This window comes from Balaenoptera musculus, chromosome 3, assembly GCF_009873245.2.
Source record: "Balaenoptera musculus isolate JJ_BM4_2016_0621 chromosome 3, mBalMus1.pri.v3, whole genome shotgun sequence".
Classification (NCBI taxonomy): Eukaryota; Metazoa; Chordata; class Mammalia; order Artiodactyla; family Balaenopteridae; genus Balaenoptera; species Balaenoptera musculus.
In genome coordinates, this window is record NC_045787.1 from 87,599,960 (window position 1) to 87,614,144 (window position 14,185).

The 14,185-nt window shown below is 39.7% G+C and overlaps 1 protein-coding gene across 6 annotated transcripts in view; it reads left to right on the top strand.

The window, feature by feature from the left end:
- Positions 1 to 1,033: 1,033 nt before the first annotated feature.
- The window catches only part of FER (FER tyrosine kinase), a 462,873-nt gene continuing 449,721 nt past the window's right edge, over positions 1,034 to 14,185 (top strand). For 3 of the 6 annotated variants that reach the window (XM_036847883.1, XM_036847884.1, XM_036847879.1), the window contains exon 1: positions 1,034 to 1,168. The gene's annotated coding sequence lies outside the window, so the exon portion shown is untranslated. Of the gene's footprint in view, positions 1,169 to 1,809; positions 1,946 to 14,185 lie in introns of those variants that run through there. The other 3 variants (XM_036847881.1, XM_036847880.1, XM_036847882.1) reach the window with 3 other exon arrangements.

Below are 14,185 nucleotides of genomic sequence, written 5' to 3' on the forward strand. Positions count from 1 at the left end.
ATACCCTGCAATAGTGACTAATAACACCTATCATACTGTTACAGATCACCTACGTCTCTTTGTTTAGCTCAAATTACTCATTTTCCACTAAATTCTTTTGGTGAAGGACGCTTCAGAAACAACCCTCACTGGAGGAGCAAACCAACTTCGGTTCTTCACGCATGCTAGACTCTGGAAGAGGTAAGAACTTACTACAGGAGACTACTCACAGGACCTGCTGTACACTTTTTAATAGCATCCATCACAACTCCAGACCTTTTTTTTAAAGAAGGTCTCAGGCACTGGGAATTACAGGAATGAGAAAGACACTGTTCCCGCCTTTCAGGCACTTCAAGCCGAAAACTAGTTTAAAAGAATCAACGTTACAATAGATGCAAGTAAGATATATACAGAAAAAGTGACTGATTCGAAGGGGTGAAGGATGCGTATTTAGGGGTGGAGGGTCCGCGCCCCCAAAGCAGCTTCCGTTCCCGGAGATTTCAGCTCCCGGGATCACCCAGCACCCCGCGGGCACCATTAACATTTTAATCACGTCTCCGTCCCCACCCTCCGAATTCCTTTCCGGCAGCCGACCCGCCGGGTAGTCCCTTCCAGGCGGCCCCAGCTTATCACCCCCGGCCCGGCCACTTCCCGGCCGCGGCCAGGCGAGCCTCCCAAAGTTTCCTGTGACGCCGCCGCCCGCCTCCGGCCGCATCCCGCCCAAACTCCCACCCCGGCAGCCCTGGACACCGGCTAGAGAGGAGCGAGTTACAGGGACGAGGAGAGCTGCGCCACTAGGAGGGCCGCGCGACCCCACCCAAGCTGGGGAGCGGGCCCGGAGGGCGGCGGCCGACGCTCCACGCCTCCCCTCGCCACGCCCGCAGACCCCAGTCCGCGCGCGCCCACCGGGCCTGGTGCCCGAGCCCCACCCCTCCGGGGTCCAGGCCAATCGGCCGCGCCCCGCCTCCTGGGAGGTGGTGGAAGAGGGGGTTGGGGGTCGGGAGGCAGTGCCCGCCTTCGGCGGGTGCCCATTGGCTGAGGCCTCGAGGGTGCCCGGAGACCGGAGTGCAGCTGGATTGGCCGCGGAGGCTCGTGACAGCAGCGCTCATTGGCTGTGGCGGCTCCCGTGACGCGGGGTGGCGACTGGCTCCCGTGTCTGAGGGGCTCCTGCTTGTCAGGTTCTAGATAGGTGAGTTTCGCGCCGCCCGCGGCAGGCGCTGTTACCCGGGGCAACGCCGGGGGAGGGGGGAAGAGTAGGGAAGGCCAGCCGAGAACTGGGGCAACACTCCCTGCCCGCAGTGGGGCGCCTGGGGCTCTGCCCTGGTTGCGGCGGCTGCGCCGGCTGCGCCGAGGGCTCTTTCTCCGCCCTCAGCCAACCCCCCCTCCTGCCCCCGGCTGCGGGGTCTCCCGTCCATCCTGCGCCCGCGGCGGCGCATTCCTGTTTGCGGCTTGGGCCGGGCTGCCCACCCGGCCGGGCGAGGCCCGCCCTTCCCACCCACCCGGGACTGGAGGCTGAGGGGGCGGGTGCCGGCGCGAGAGGGCTGAGGCGGGCGCGACGGCTCCGCCCAGTCGCCGGGTCCGGGGTTTGCGGGGTGTGGGGGCGGTGCTGGGAGTACTGTGGGCACCGCCCATCACGCCCGCACCCCCTTTTCTCGGCGCGATCCCCTCGGCGCGGGCCTCGGGCTGGGCGGCCACCCCCAATCCCTAGGTGTTCCCTCAGCCCCTTCCTACCGCTGGGGCCTTGCGGTCTCCCTGGACCGGCACAGTCCGCCCCCAGCTCTTCTCTCTTGTCAGCTTCCCCACCCCCTGCTTTTATCCCCCACCTTCCGTCCCTACTCCTGTCTTGGCCAGGAGTGACCCTCAAGAGATAGTGTGAAGCTAGCGCAGGCGGGGCAATTTCTGTTCTGTTCTCTTTGCCATTTACGGTTGAGGAGGTGTTTGGAGTCACCTTCGGGTCAGCTTTCTGGTTAGTCTCCTTTAGGATCAACTTTCTGAAACACGCTAATTGAGTTGGTTTTGGTAGGGTGGTACGTCTTGCACAAATTAACTGTGAAGTTGTCGCTTTTGTGTGTGTGTGTGTACATTTGTGATTTTGATATATAGTGTAATGTCTAATAATTTATTAAGGCTGGCACTTTCATTTTCGATTGCTTTATGGTTAAAAAACCTTAATCTTTTTAATTCATAAGAAGCTGCATATATTCGTAGTAGTCTCACTGTAAATTTGACATAAATTACTCTGGGTGTAGTGCCATTTTTTTCTCTTTCTCCAGATGTTTTAAAATACTAAAAAAATTTCTTAAATGGAATAACAACGATATAAAAGTGTAACAGAAAAATCAATAAGAATAGACCAAATCTATTTTAGTGATTAAAGACTGGAAAGTACTTTTCCACCTATGGAATGGGGACAGGATTTTTAAAAACTATTGCAAAGTATAATTATTTCACTGTGCAGTGTTGTTCTGGTGTATCTACCTATATGGGCTTTAGGAAGACATACTTGTGAAGAGCCACACATTTGTCAGTGAATGCAAAGGAGGGCTCAGTGTATGTTTTGTGATCTGGGGAATCTTTTCTGCTAGTTCTCTTGAGCCAAGTGAACTGTTTTCAGAGGTACTGGAAATATATTAAGGGAGTACATAGGCATACTTGGAAACCTTTCTCCAGTTTCTTCCATGAAAGACCTTTGGCGAAGATCTGTTTCTCTTCCATACTGATGGTTGGCAGCATTAAGTATATACCATGTAAAATTATTTAGGGTCTGGTTAATGCAGCTTCTGCACTATTTCAGCGTTTGATGTCAGTAGTTGAAGAAATAATTCAGGCTTTTGGTAGACCCTTCCTTTTCATTTCATCTTCAACTGTTATGTAGCTATAACTCTGGTCTATGAACATTTCACATTTGCCTTTTTTTTCTCCAGTATTTCACTATGAAAAATTTCAAACAATGTAGGCAAGTTCAGATGTGCTGTGAATACTCACCATCTACACAGCAATAACATTTTCAGGACAGCTGTTACATGGTATATACTAAGGAACAGAGGAACTGAAATTATCAAGTTTGAAAACCAGCATAATATATGTATCAAACCAAAATATTGTGAAGTGCTTATTTCCGTTTGTAGATGGTAATAGTGTTATAAAAACTGTAGTAATTGAATTCCATGAGACTATTATAAAGCAGTCCTGTGAGTAGGAAGTCATCATCTTTATAAATCAAGGCCTTGGTGAGTTAACTGTGTTTTGGTAATCAGAAAAAAAAAAGGAAATCTAATGAACTTGTTATACAAATAAAAGTCTTGTTTTAAAATTGGACTCTTGTGTTAATAGATTATAGTTTTCTACTTGATTTTTAAATAAGCGTCTTCTATTGAAGACAGGTCGAAGGGACTGTCAATTATGCACTGTTTTGGTAACATACTTAATAAATTGGGTCATCTTATGTATGTTGTTTTGGAATACGAATGTGTTTTTGTAATGGAAAAAGAAAGCTTACAAATGTGAACTTTTTTTAATATAACTTTTCCATGGAAAGTGAAGTAATTTAGAGAGATTTAAGTTAATTTTGATAGGACTCAAAACTATCTTGCGTGTTGTTTCATGGTGTTGCTAAAGGAATATTTTAATACAGAACTTCAATTTGTGATAAAAAGAATAAGAAATTGGTATAAATTCACATATGTGTATATTATAATTTTCCCATACTAAGGAAATTCCTGCACTCTTCTTTAAGTATGTGAATCCTGCTTTTCAGTTTTAGTATGCTCTAAATCTGTTTTTCATACTTTGCTCAGTTAATAACTAATTTCTGAAATAGTGAAATTGAGCTATGTCTCAGAATTTATAGATCTTTGGATTGCCTCATTATTATTTTTCCATATCTCATTTGACTTTGGCATGCTTATGTGTGGTTTATTTTTCATGCCATGCCATTGAGAGATAGAAGGGAACAAGCAGGTCATAGTTTTGGAACTTTGGAAAGAATAAGATGTTCAGATATTTTTTAATCAAAGCTCCAACTTCCCCACCCCCCCTGCCCCGCCTTCCTCCCTCTTTCCTTTTTTCTTGCTCTCCTGTTTTTATTATAAAAGTTAAATGCTTTAAAATCAATTCAGAAAACTATACAGAAAAAAAAGTCATCAGTAATTCCATGATAGTTAATGTTTTGAAATAACTGAAACTTTTGTTTCTTCTGTAACACTCTACCAATCATTGCAATTTTATGGTCTTCATTGCAGTGTGTCAGCACTTATATGTAAACTTGGAGGAGTTCCTGAACTTGAGACTCAGTTAGCCTAAATTAGAAGAAGACTCCAAAATCTGGAGGAAAAATGGAAAAGAATCAATAGAGGACAGATTAGAGTCAGAACAAAAGAATCAGACCCAAGCAATTACCCACTTTTTCTTTTTTCTTAAGTATAAATATAGTCCTAGTTAACCATATGAAACTGTTGTATGACTGACAAAATATGGAGCCTCTCAGGTTTTTTCTTTGGAATTCAAAGTCTCCAGGTAAGATGAAGTTTACTTAGTGCCTGTCTACAGAAGTTTTCGGAGTTTTCTATTTGGGGGCAATATTTCATATTCAGCTTTTTAAAAATGTAATGTCATGCATGATTTGGAATTATTTCCTAAATATTCATTTATACTTATCAAACTATGACTAATTTTTAGCCTATACATTATCAACGCTCACTATAAGCTTAATACTGTTTCCTCCTTTAGAAGGTTTTAATTAAAAGACTGAAAAGTTCAATGTATGTGTTTCTTGTGAGATAGCAGGGTATAGTGAAAAGAAGAGTCATTTATTTTGGAGCCAGATAATCTGGGTTTCAGTCAGAAATTAGGATTTTCTTTTGTGGGATCTTGGGCAAGTTTCTTAATCTCTTTAAACCATAGTTTCCTCATCTGTAAAATGGGGATGATATAATTGCCTCACAAGGTCGTTATGAAGAAGAAATGAGACAATTGAGGTAAAATGACTGAATTTAGGGAGTGTTCAGCATTCACGTTCAGTTCCTTTCATGGTAATTTTCATTTCATCTCTTCTAGTATTACTGTGTTTATTCTATGATACTAAAAGTCCCTAAGTTTTAGACTTTGGAAATTAAAATAATGTACATTAAGCTTACTTAAATTGAATGATATTTACATTTGTACAAACCAAATAATTAGAAATATCTCAGATTAGCTGGGTTTTTTTTTTTTTTTAGCTCTTGGGTTACTGTATCTCAGTAGCGATAATCAGAAATTTACCTTAACTGATTTTTACCTCAAAATATGTCCAGTTTGTCTGAATTCCTGAATTATTTTTCTTTCACATTAGATTATCATCTGTTGTTGGATGGTTTCCCTGAATTCCTTTCCTTTGAACCACAAATATTTGCTTAAAAGTGGTACAGAAAAGCTAAATGTTACCTTCTTAAATCTCTAACTAATGCTCCCTGCTGCCTTAAATTACATTTACTTAATCTTTTTAAAAGTTAAACTTTATTTTCAAATGTAATAATACACAAAACTCTTAATTGAAAGTTTTCTGTCTCCTACAGAAATCTCCTATATGATTATTTTTTAGGGAGCAACATTTTACAGATACCCCTATTTCAAAATGTGTGTTCAGTAAGTATGGGGTTCTGATTCTTAAAGAACACACACTTATAGTTTAAATGCACAGACCAGCCTATAGTTATTGGGTGTTGTGAAGCAAGCACTGAACTGGTAAAAAGTTAGGATTGGAACTAAATAGTCCTTATTGTCTCATCCAGCAGTAAAAGAAAGATTTTGTGATCTAAGTCAATGATTCTCAATATTTTTTCCCACCCAAGTACAGGATATGTACATGTGTGACATATTCTAATACGTAGTTTTCTAGTATGCCCTCTATAATTCCATCTTATCCTCTCCCACTCTAGGAAGCATATCAGAATGCAAGTGATTGAGAATGACACTATTATAGGGATAAACTTGAATCTACTCTGATTTATTGAGAAAAGTGAGTCATTAAAAAAAAGGTAAATAACTATTATTAGTAACAAATACTTGAGACACACCTTATAGTACTATCTTTGAGACCCAAGTTATTTCTGCATTTTCCTGAAATGAATGCTTCTTCACTTTTTCTTATCAGTGTTGTAATGCTTATATAAGAAGAGATTACTAATTTTATGTAATTGATAGTGAAGAGCCTTACATTTTAAAGTCAGAGTAAATAAAATAACATTATCATAGAAAAATTGAAATTAGTTTTCCAGTGTAAGTTATTTTACTTGCAGAAAAGGTATTTCCATAGTGGGACAAATGGTTTTAGGAAAAGGGGAAACTCTTAATAGTAGAATATTTATATTTTAGGTGTTTAGTATATAAAAATGCTCTTTAGAGCGGCTCAGTCAGAAAAATTTCTTTAAAATTACATTTCTGTGAACGAAATTGCTCTTGAATAGTTCATCCTACATAGAAGTAGTATGTATAATATACAGTTTGAGGTGAAGACTTAGAAAAACTATGTTCGTTAGACCCTTAACGAACCTTAAAATCAACGAACCTTGAAATCTTTGTGGACCTAGGATATAACTATCTTCATAAAATACAGATTTAATTGAAAAATTTAGTTGATCTCTCCAGACCCTTAATGATTCTATAAACAGGACTCTGTCGTCAAAGTTGTTAAACAATTTTTTGCTTCTAAAATGAAGGCTGGATGATTTTCATTACATCATTAGTATACATGCAGAGTTTCTTATTCTTGGTTTTTTTGCCCTGGGGTTTGTAGAACAAAAGAGTGTTTTTGGCTTAATCGCAAAGCCTGCTGCACTGTCACAAAGTTGAAGAGTTAGTCGTTGGTCATTGTAATGCTTGATGCTTGCTGCTGTTTCTTGGTCATGGTTTGACAGGAGTTGGACACTTCAGGAGTTTGTGTCCCTTCTACTCTCTGTATGTCTTCAGCTTGGGAAGATTTCCCAAGCTTCTCCTGTCAGTTGTTGGAACTTTTTGTTATTATACCAAGAATAATGCATTTGACTCTTCTGCCAATATTCAGTTTTGGTAACAAATGGTTCAATAGCCACCCTAGCAGCCACGTGACTTCTTACTTCGTGAGAATGTTTATACAGTGCTCTGACTTTCTCTTGAATTATATTTCCTTCAGAATCACATGCTTTCTATATACATTCGTATACAAGTTAGCCATCATTTCAACTTTTCAGTAAGGTTTTAAAATTTTGCTTTGGTAGGAGCAAAGGAAACATTTTAAGCATAAACTTTTTTGTTTTAGTATAGAGTCTGTGGTGTATGGTGGTCTTTCTATTGACGCTGATCCAGTCACTGTCACATTTCTTATCCATTCTGAATTTACTGCAAATTTATATATTTTGGTTAAGTACCATCACTTTGTCAGGCCTCTTTACTTTCTATGTATTGAATAAATTGGCAATAGTAGATTAATTAAAACAAACTGAACAGTGCAGTTGTATCAGATAATTTTTAATGACAAATAACTTGATGATCATTATCCTGATTATTTATAAACAATTATGTTGGACAAAGGATAAGAATTTTCATCTAGATTTATATATAATAGAACTTTTTGCAAAGCAGGAGACTGATTTCTTTCTCTTACCAATAGTTATGTGTGTGTATGTATGTATATATATAATATATTGTATTATGATTATTTATGCATAGCCCTTTTTTATCCCCTCCTCAACATTTCTAAGGAAGAAACAGTTTCTGTCAGGAAAAGTTTTTGAGTAAATTACATGAATTCAGATATTGTTATGGGGGAGGGGCATTGACATTTCTTTAGTGCCTGCTAGAAATGTTACGCATTTTTGTACATTTGTTTTTATTTTCATCACAGCCCTATAGATTGGGTAGCTTGTATTTTCTTTTTGTGATCTGGAACCAATCTTAGGTCATATCCAAGGAGATTTAGCTATAAAGTGATACCCGGGATTTAAATTTAGGTCTTTCATATGCTAAATCTCAAATAAATGAAATGATAAAAGTCTAAACATAGTGAACCATTAGCAGTCTGGACTTAACAGCAGTTTCAATTACTTGGGAGTGACTTTAAGAGTCCATTTTGAAGTATTTGAAGTTTTGCTGAAATAATTTCCCCTTATTGGAAGTGAGACCCTAAGATATGCGTGACCTCACCTAACTGCCCAGTGTCTACATCTCACCCTGACTTTGTTCTCAGTTTGAAGTTATCCTGTATAATAACTTTTGTCAAGTGATAAAATGTTGCTTCTTTGTAAAAATTTTCCTGAAAAAGAAAGCCAGCTGCTAGAAGTGAAGAAAAAGTAGAGGCCTAAGAAAGTGGTAGATCTTAGCCAGAAAATAGGCATTTTTCAATATGTTTAAAGATGGAATGTTGAATCCAGTGAGTCTGGATGTGAATCAATCTACCACACCTTCTAGGGAAACAAAACTTGCCTTGTGGAACATTGTTATTGAACGTTTCAGCTCTGTCAGAAATTCTCATGGTTTTTAAATTTCTTGAAAATGTCAGGGGTCTTATATTCATAAATTCTATCCCATTTCCCTTCTCTCTTACACTCAACAATAATATTGAAAGAGATTTGACTGTTTATAAATAGCTGCTACTTTCTAGAAGTTAATGTCATTCTGACAGATATCTTAAAATACTAACATAAACAATAGTATTCTCACTTAAAAGATAATATGGGTGTCCTTTTCTGAGTTTCACAATTCATTATAACAGAATAGTAGCTAGTCAGTGGTGATGGCCTCTTTCTAAGGTTCTGATGTTCTATTAATATTTTGGAGCCAATTTACCCCGTCACTGAAACTGGCAGTCTAAGCTTGAAGTGACTTAGCTTAGAGACACTTGCTATTACATGTCCTTAAGGTAGCTTACATTGTAAAAATAACAGAAATATTCTATGCTATACAAGAGGCAAGTTGTTGCAGGAATGGGACAGAGTGGAGGAAGGTGTGAGATTCTTCTTTTTTTGGTTATTCAACAAATGTTAGTAGAATACTCACTTCATGTAAGGTCTTACTTTATGGCTACAGATAATTTTAAAGCGTAGAGAAGTTTCAGACTGTTTCCTTGAGAGAGAGAGTAGATGTAGTGGAAAGAGCATGACTGTTAGAGCTAGACCCATTTAGGGTTGCATCTGTGCTACCAGTAATTAGTTGTATGAATTTAGGCAAATAATTTAATGTTTATATCTTCAGTTTTTTGTTTTTTGTTTTTGGTCTGAAAACTAACCTCAGTTTTGTCTAACTGGTAATGATACTAGATTTTTAAATACCTTTCAGTTGCATGAGACTAAACCCCTACTCACAGTATCTTAGGGCACTGGGACAAACAGGAGTGTATTCTCTTCAGGTACGGTTGGATTCAAGGGCTCAATGGCCTCAGCAAACTCAGTGGCTTTCTCTTGCGTTAGATATGCTCTCAGGTAGGATTTCTCCGTGTGGAGCTCCCTCATGGTTTACATTCTTTCAGTTTAGCAAGCCCAACGTAAAAAACACTTTTCCTACTCATAGTGTTAGCAAAAGCCCTGGGATTACATCTCATTGAATGAGTTAGCTCATTTTTCCATCCTTGATCCTGTGGTCAGGGGAATAGTATATGATGATAGGCCAGATCTGGATCAGGTGTTAACTCTTGGAACTGGGAATAGGAAGTGTGGTCAGCTACATGGTCTGAACCATGTGGACTGAGAGTCAGGGTTGGTGGTTCACTGAAAGAGAAAGAAGGTACTGTGATCATGGGAAGTGGGAGTGGATGCTGGGCAAGCAGAACCAAAAGACATTCACTGTAATCCTCCTAGTGTGCATCCGTGTCCTCCCTCATATATAAACCCTTGAAAAAATGCCCTTATCTAATATAATGCAGTGTTTCACTTACAACTTCCAGTGCATTTACCACTTGACCCCCAACAGAGGAAGACAACTCAAAGACTTGTTTAATTACTGCATCAAACTTTAAGTCTAGAATCGCTGGGTAATTTCTCTCAGTTCTGTTTGAAAAGACAGCCTCAGGGTCAAGAAACTTACGGTTAAATCATAAATATAACTAATCGTAATAAAGCCAGTATTCAGTGATAGAAGGAAAATAACATAAGGACAATAAAAACTCTTAAGTAGAAAAGAGAAAAAGGGGAAGTAACCCACAGAGATTTTCCAATCCATGATCTGTACATATTTCATTGGTCAGGGGTGGCAAGGACTCTGCCTTGGCAGTGGAATAAGATTTTTGATTAGCCAACATGGTTGTCTCTTCTTCCACCCAGCAAGATCTTTGTTATTTCTCCTCCTGGTCACAGCCGACATGGGTATTGAGAAGAATTCCCTTACTGGGGACTGTACAGTTTTAGCAGCCCTTTTGCTATTGATGAGAGCTTGGAGTCCAGGGAAACATCTTGAGGGCCGAGCAGTAACAAACCTTTGCTGGGAGTTTCTTAGTCAATACAACTTTCTTATAAACTTAGTAGGTTTTTGATTTATTTGTATTTGACCAACTTCTCCCCAGTACCCAAAGCCCAAAGCCTAGTCCTTGAATCAAACTATTGCCCTGGTATGTCTCTAAACAACTTTGCCACCCTAACCCAGTGAGTTGTTCTCCAACAGGGGGCATTATTTTATTTTATTTTATTTTTTACTTCGGGATATTTGGCAATGTCTGGAGACATTATTATTATCACAGTAGGGGGTGGTGAGGTGAGTAGGCAGGTGTCACTGGCATGTAGAGGTAGTGCCCAGGGATACTGTTAAACATCCTACAATGCACAGGACAGCCTCCCACAACAAAGAATTTTCCAGTTCAATATGTCAATAGTACTGAGGTTTGGAATCAAGCAGATTCTAGGCTTCTCAGTCTTCATCTTGGCCTCTGTCTCTAGGCCATTCAGAGCAACTTCTTGAAGTAACGGTGTACAACTAGTTTGTCCCTGCTCCCAAGCTGTAAATATGTTTTTTGCTAGGATGGTTGGGGAGGAGCCCAGAGCACCAGGCTTTCCCCACCTTTTATTTTGTGTGGTTAAAGACCCGAATTTTAGTTTAGGGATATTTGATTTTCAACAATGTAAATTGCAAGATAATCAGCCATCTTGAATTTGTAATGAAAGACTGAAAAGATTTTCCTTTTATTAAGACTTCACTCAAAGTTTGCTTCTTTTTTGAGGGGCCTTACTGAAGACTGCTGCATAGTAGGCAATATACCAACATCCTGACATTTTTACTAAGTGCCCTTCAGTTCCATCCTTACTAGGCAAGTAGTCTGATTTTTAAGAGGTGGGAATTTACCAGATGTTTTGCTTATTATGGATTGGTCACTTCTCACCCTATAATACAGGAATACCAGATTCCCTTCATTTTCTTTTATTGACTCAATCAGGTCTACATTTTAGGGCTGTCATTTGTAATTATTGATTTCCAGCATAAATTTTTATATTTGTCAGTCTTCTTTTGTATGCCAGTGATAGAAATCCAGTTAAAAAATCAATCCTTCCCATCTCTGTAAGTGGCAACTCCATTTTTGTTTATGCTCAGACCCCAAACCTCGAAGTTATCCTTAACTCTTTTTCTTTCACCTCCCCAATACAATCTTTCAGTATATTCTGTTGGCTTCAAAATATATCTGACATCTGACCAGTTCTTATCACCTCTACTTGGGTCACTCTGGTTCAACACCATCTTCTCTCTCCTTCTACATAACTCCTAGCAAGTCTTCCCACTACTACTGGTACTCTCAGAATATTTGCCTCAGAATACTAATAACATTCTTTTGAAAAGTAAGAGATTACATCACTTTTTCTCAGAATCTTTCACTAGCTTCCCATGTAACTCAGAGTACAAGCTCTATTCCTTAAAATGAGCTAGTTTTGTGGTCCTGCTCTCCCTCCCTCCTGAGGATCTTTCTCTGAACTCAGATTTTACTGTTGTCTCCACCGCTCACCCCATGTAGGCCTCCTTGGTCTTCCTTAAGTAGGTATTTTGACTTACTGCTCCCCCAGCCTGGAATGCTCTTCTCCAGATATCCATATGACTCACTTCCCTATCTCCTCTAGGTCCGTGCTCAAATAGCACTTCCTCTGTAAGTTCTTTGATTACCGAACAGAAATCTGAAATCTCCTACCTCCCTGATACTTGTTACCTTTTCCTTCATTATAGCCCTTATCCTTTTCCTGCTTTTTCTTTCTTTATAGCCCTTATCACCACTTGGCACTTTGTATTTTACTTATTTATTTTGTTTTTTTTTTCCTCTCTCTAGAATATAATCTCCATGAGGGCAGGAATTTTTGTCTCTGTTGTGTGTGTGTGTGTAGGAAAATGCAGGACACATATTTTAGTAGCCTTCCAGCAAATATTTGTTGAATGAATTAATAAATAAGCAAAAATAGTTTATTGCATCATGTAATTGATAATTCTAAAACACTGATGAGAACACCCTGCAGAGGGAGAGAGATTACTCATTGAGCAAATCTTCTGTAGGAGAGAGGGGGAAAGTGTCATCAGATTTATTAACCTAGACTGTAAGTCAGTATAAGTATAAAAAAGATGAAGTAACGGGACCCCTTGGTGGCACAGTGGTTAAGAATCCCCCTGCCAATGCAGGGGACACAGGTTCAAGCCCTGGTCCGGGAAGATCCCACATGCTGTGGAGCAACTAAGCCCGTGAGCCACAACTACTGAGCCTGCACTCTAGAGCCCGTGCTCCGCAGCAAGAGAAGCCACCACAATGAGAAGCCCGTGCACCACAATGAAGAGTAGCCCCCTGCTCGCCACAACTAGAGAAAGCCCGCGCGCAGCAACGAAGACCCAATGCAGCCAAAAATAAATAAATAAATTTATATATATATCAAAAAAAGGCCAAATCTATTCTAAGATAAATAAGGCTTTAAAAAAATATGAAGTAACATAAGAAATATAAGTTAAAAAATATAAGTAAATGTCTTACAGGGAAGGGAACCAAAGGGCTTTATTTCTCATTGGAGGTCTCTATCTTTACAGAGATATTGTTTCTAGTCTCTAAGTTTGTCTGTTATGCAAATACCCTTGTAGTACCTTTTGCTTAGAAGGCTCTGACTGTACAGGAACTTGAGAAATCCAGAGAGAATTGTTTCCCAACAATAATTCTTCATTCCAGTAGCTACATCTGAACTCAGATGTGATTAAATCTAGAGATAAAATGTTTTCAAAGTTTTCTTCATTTCTCTTGTCATCCCTTGGCACTTCTTTGGGTTGGCTCACTGTCAAATAGGTACTTACTGTGTTCTTTCAGTTTAGCAACCTCAGCTGAAAGTTTTCTTTCTGATTAGGTCCTGCAAAATTTTGGGATTGAGTCTTATTGGTCCAATTGGGTCACATGCTCATTCCTGAACCACTGCTTGGGGCAGGGAATATGCTGATTGTCCAGACCTGGGCGCCTATTCCACCTGCACCTATTCCAGGAACTTTCTGCTTATTCCAGGAACTTGAGAGTGGAAAGGATCAGTGCCACGCAAACTACAGTGATTGACAATAGAGAAGGGTGGTTCAACAGAAGAAAATTTAAATGCTGCTACCAAAAGGAAGGGAGTTGAAAACAACACAGGTCCATCACTTACATTCACATGCAACTCACACTCATTCTTTTTTGAAAGCTCAGACTATTATTGTATGTAGGCATTCCTGCCTGATCTATTTTTCACCTAACATCACATCATGAATGAGAAATTTTCTTTGAAAACAATTTTAAATGGATATAAAATTAAATTTAAATTCATTGCTTGATCTTAGATATTTGGATTATCAGAATTAGATTTTGGTTTATCAGAATTGGGATGTTACTTATTGGAGAAGTAGGAGAAGTAGAGATCAGAAGGAGAAGTAGGGCCAGGACTGGGGTGAGGCAAAAGAGATGCCTGGGACACAAAGTGTACGTCGATACTCACTTTTAGGGTCATGCAACTGCAGGTGGCACTTGCATGACCCTGAGAGTGAGTGTCTCTAAATTTTGCACCCTGGGCACCTCTCTTGTCTCACCCTAGTCCTAGTCATAATGAGAAGCACATTCAGGGAATAGGAACTATGTTTGGCTGTGAGTGTGAGTTAGAGATGGTAGCCTGTATAATTGAGCAAGTTGGTGGGAATGATTAAGGTGCACTAGATAGTAGTTATTATACATTTTCACTTGTCTATAGAAACCTTTGCTGAGCTCTGATAAGGATGATAATACCTTTGAAGTAAT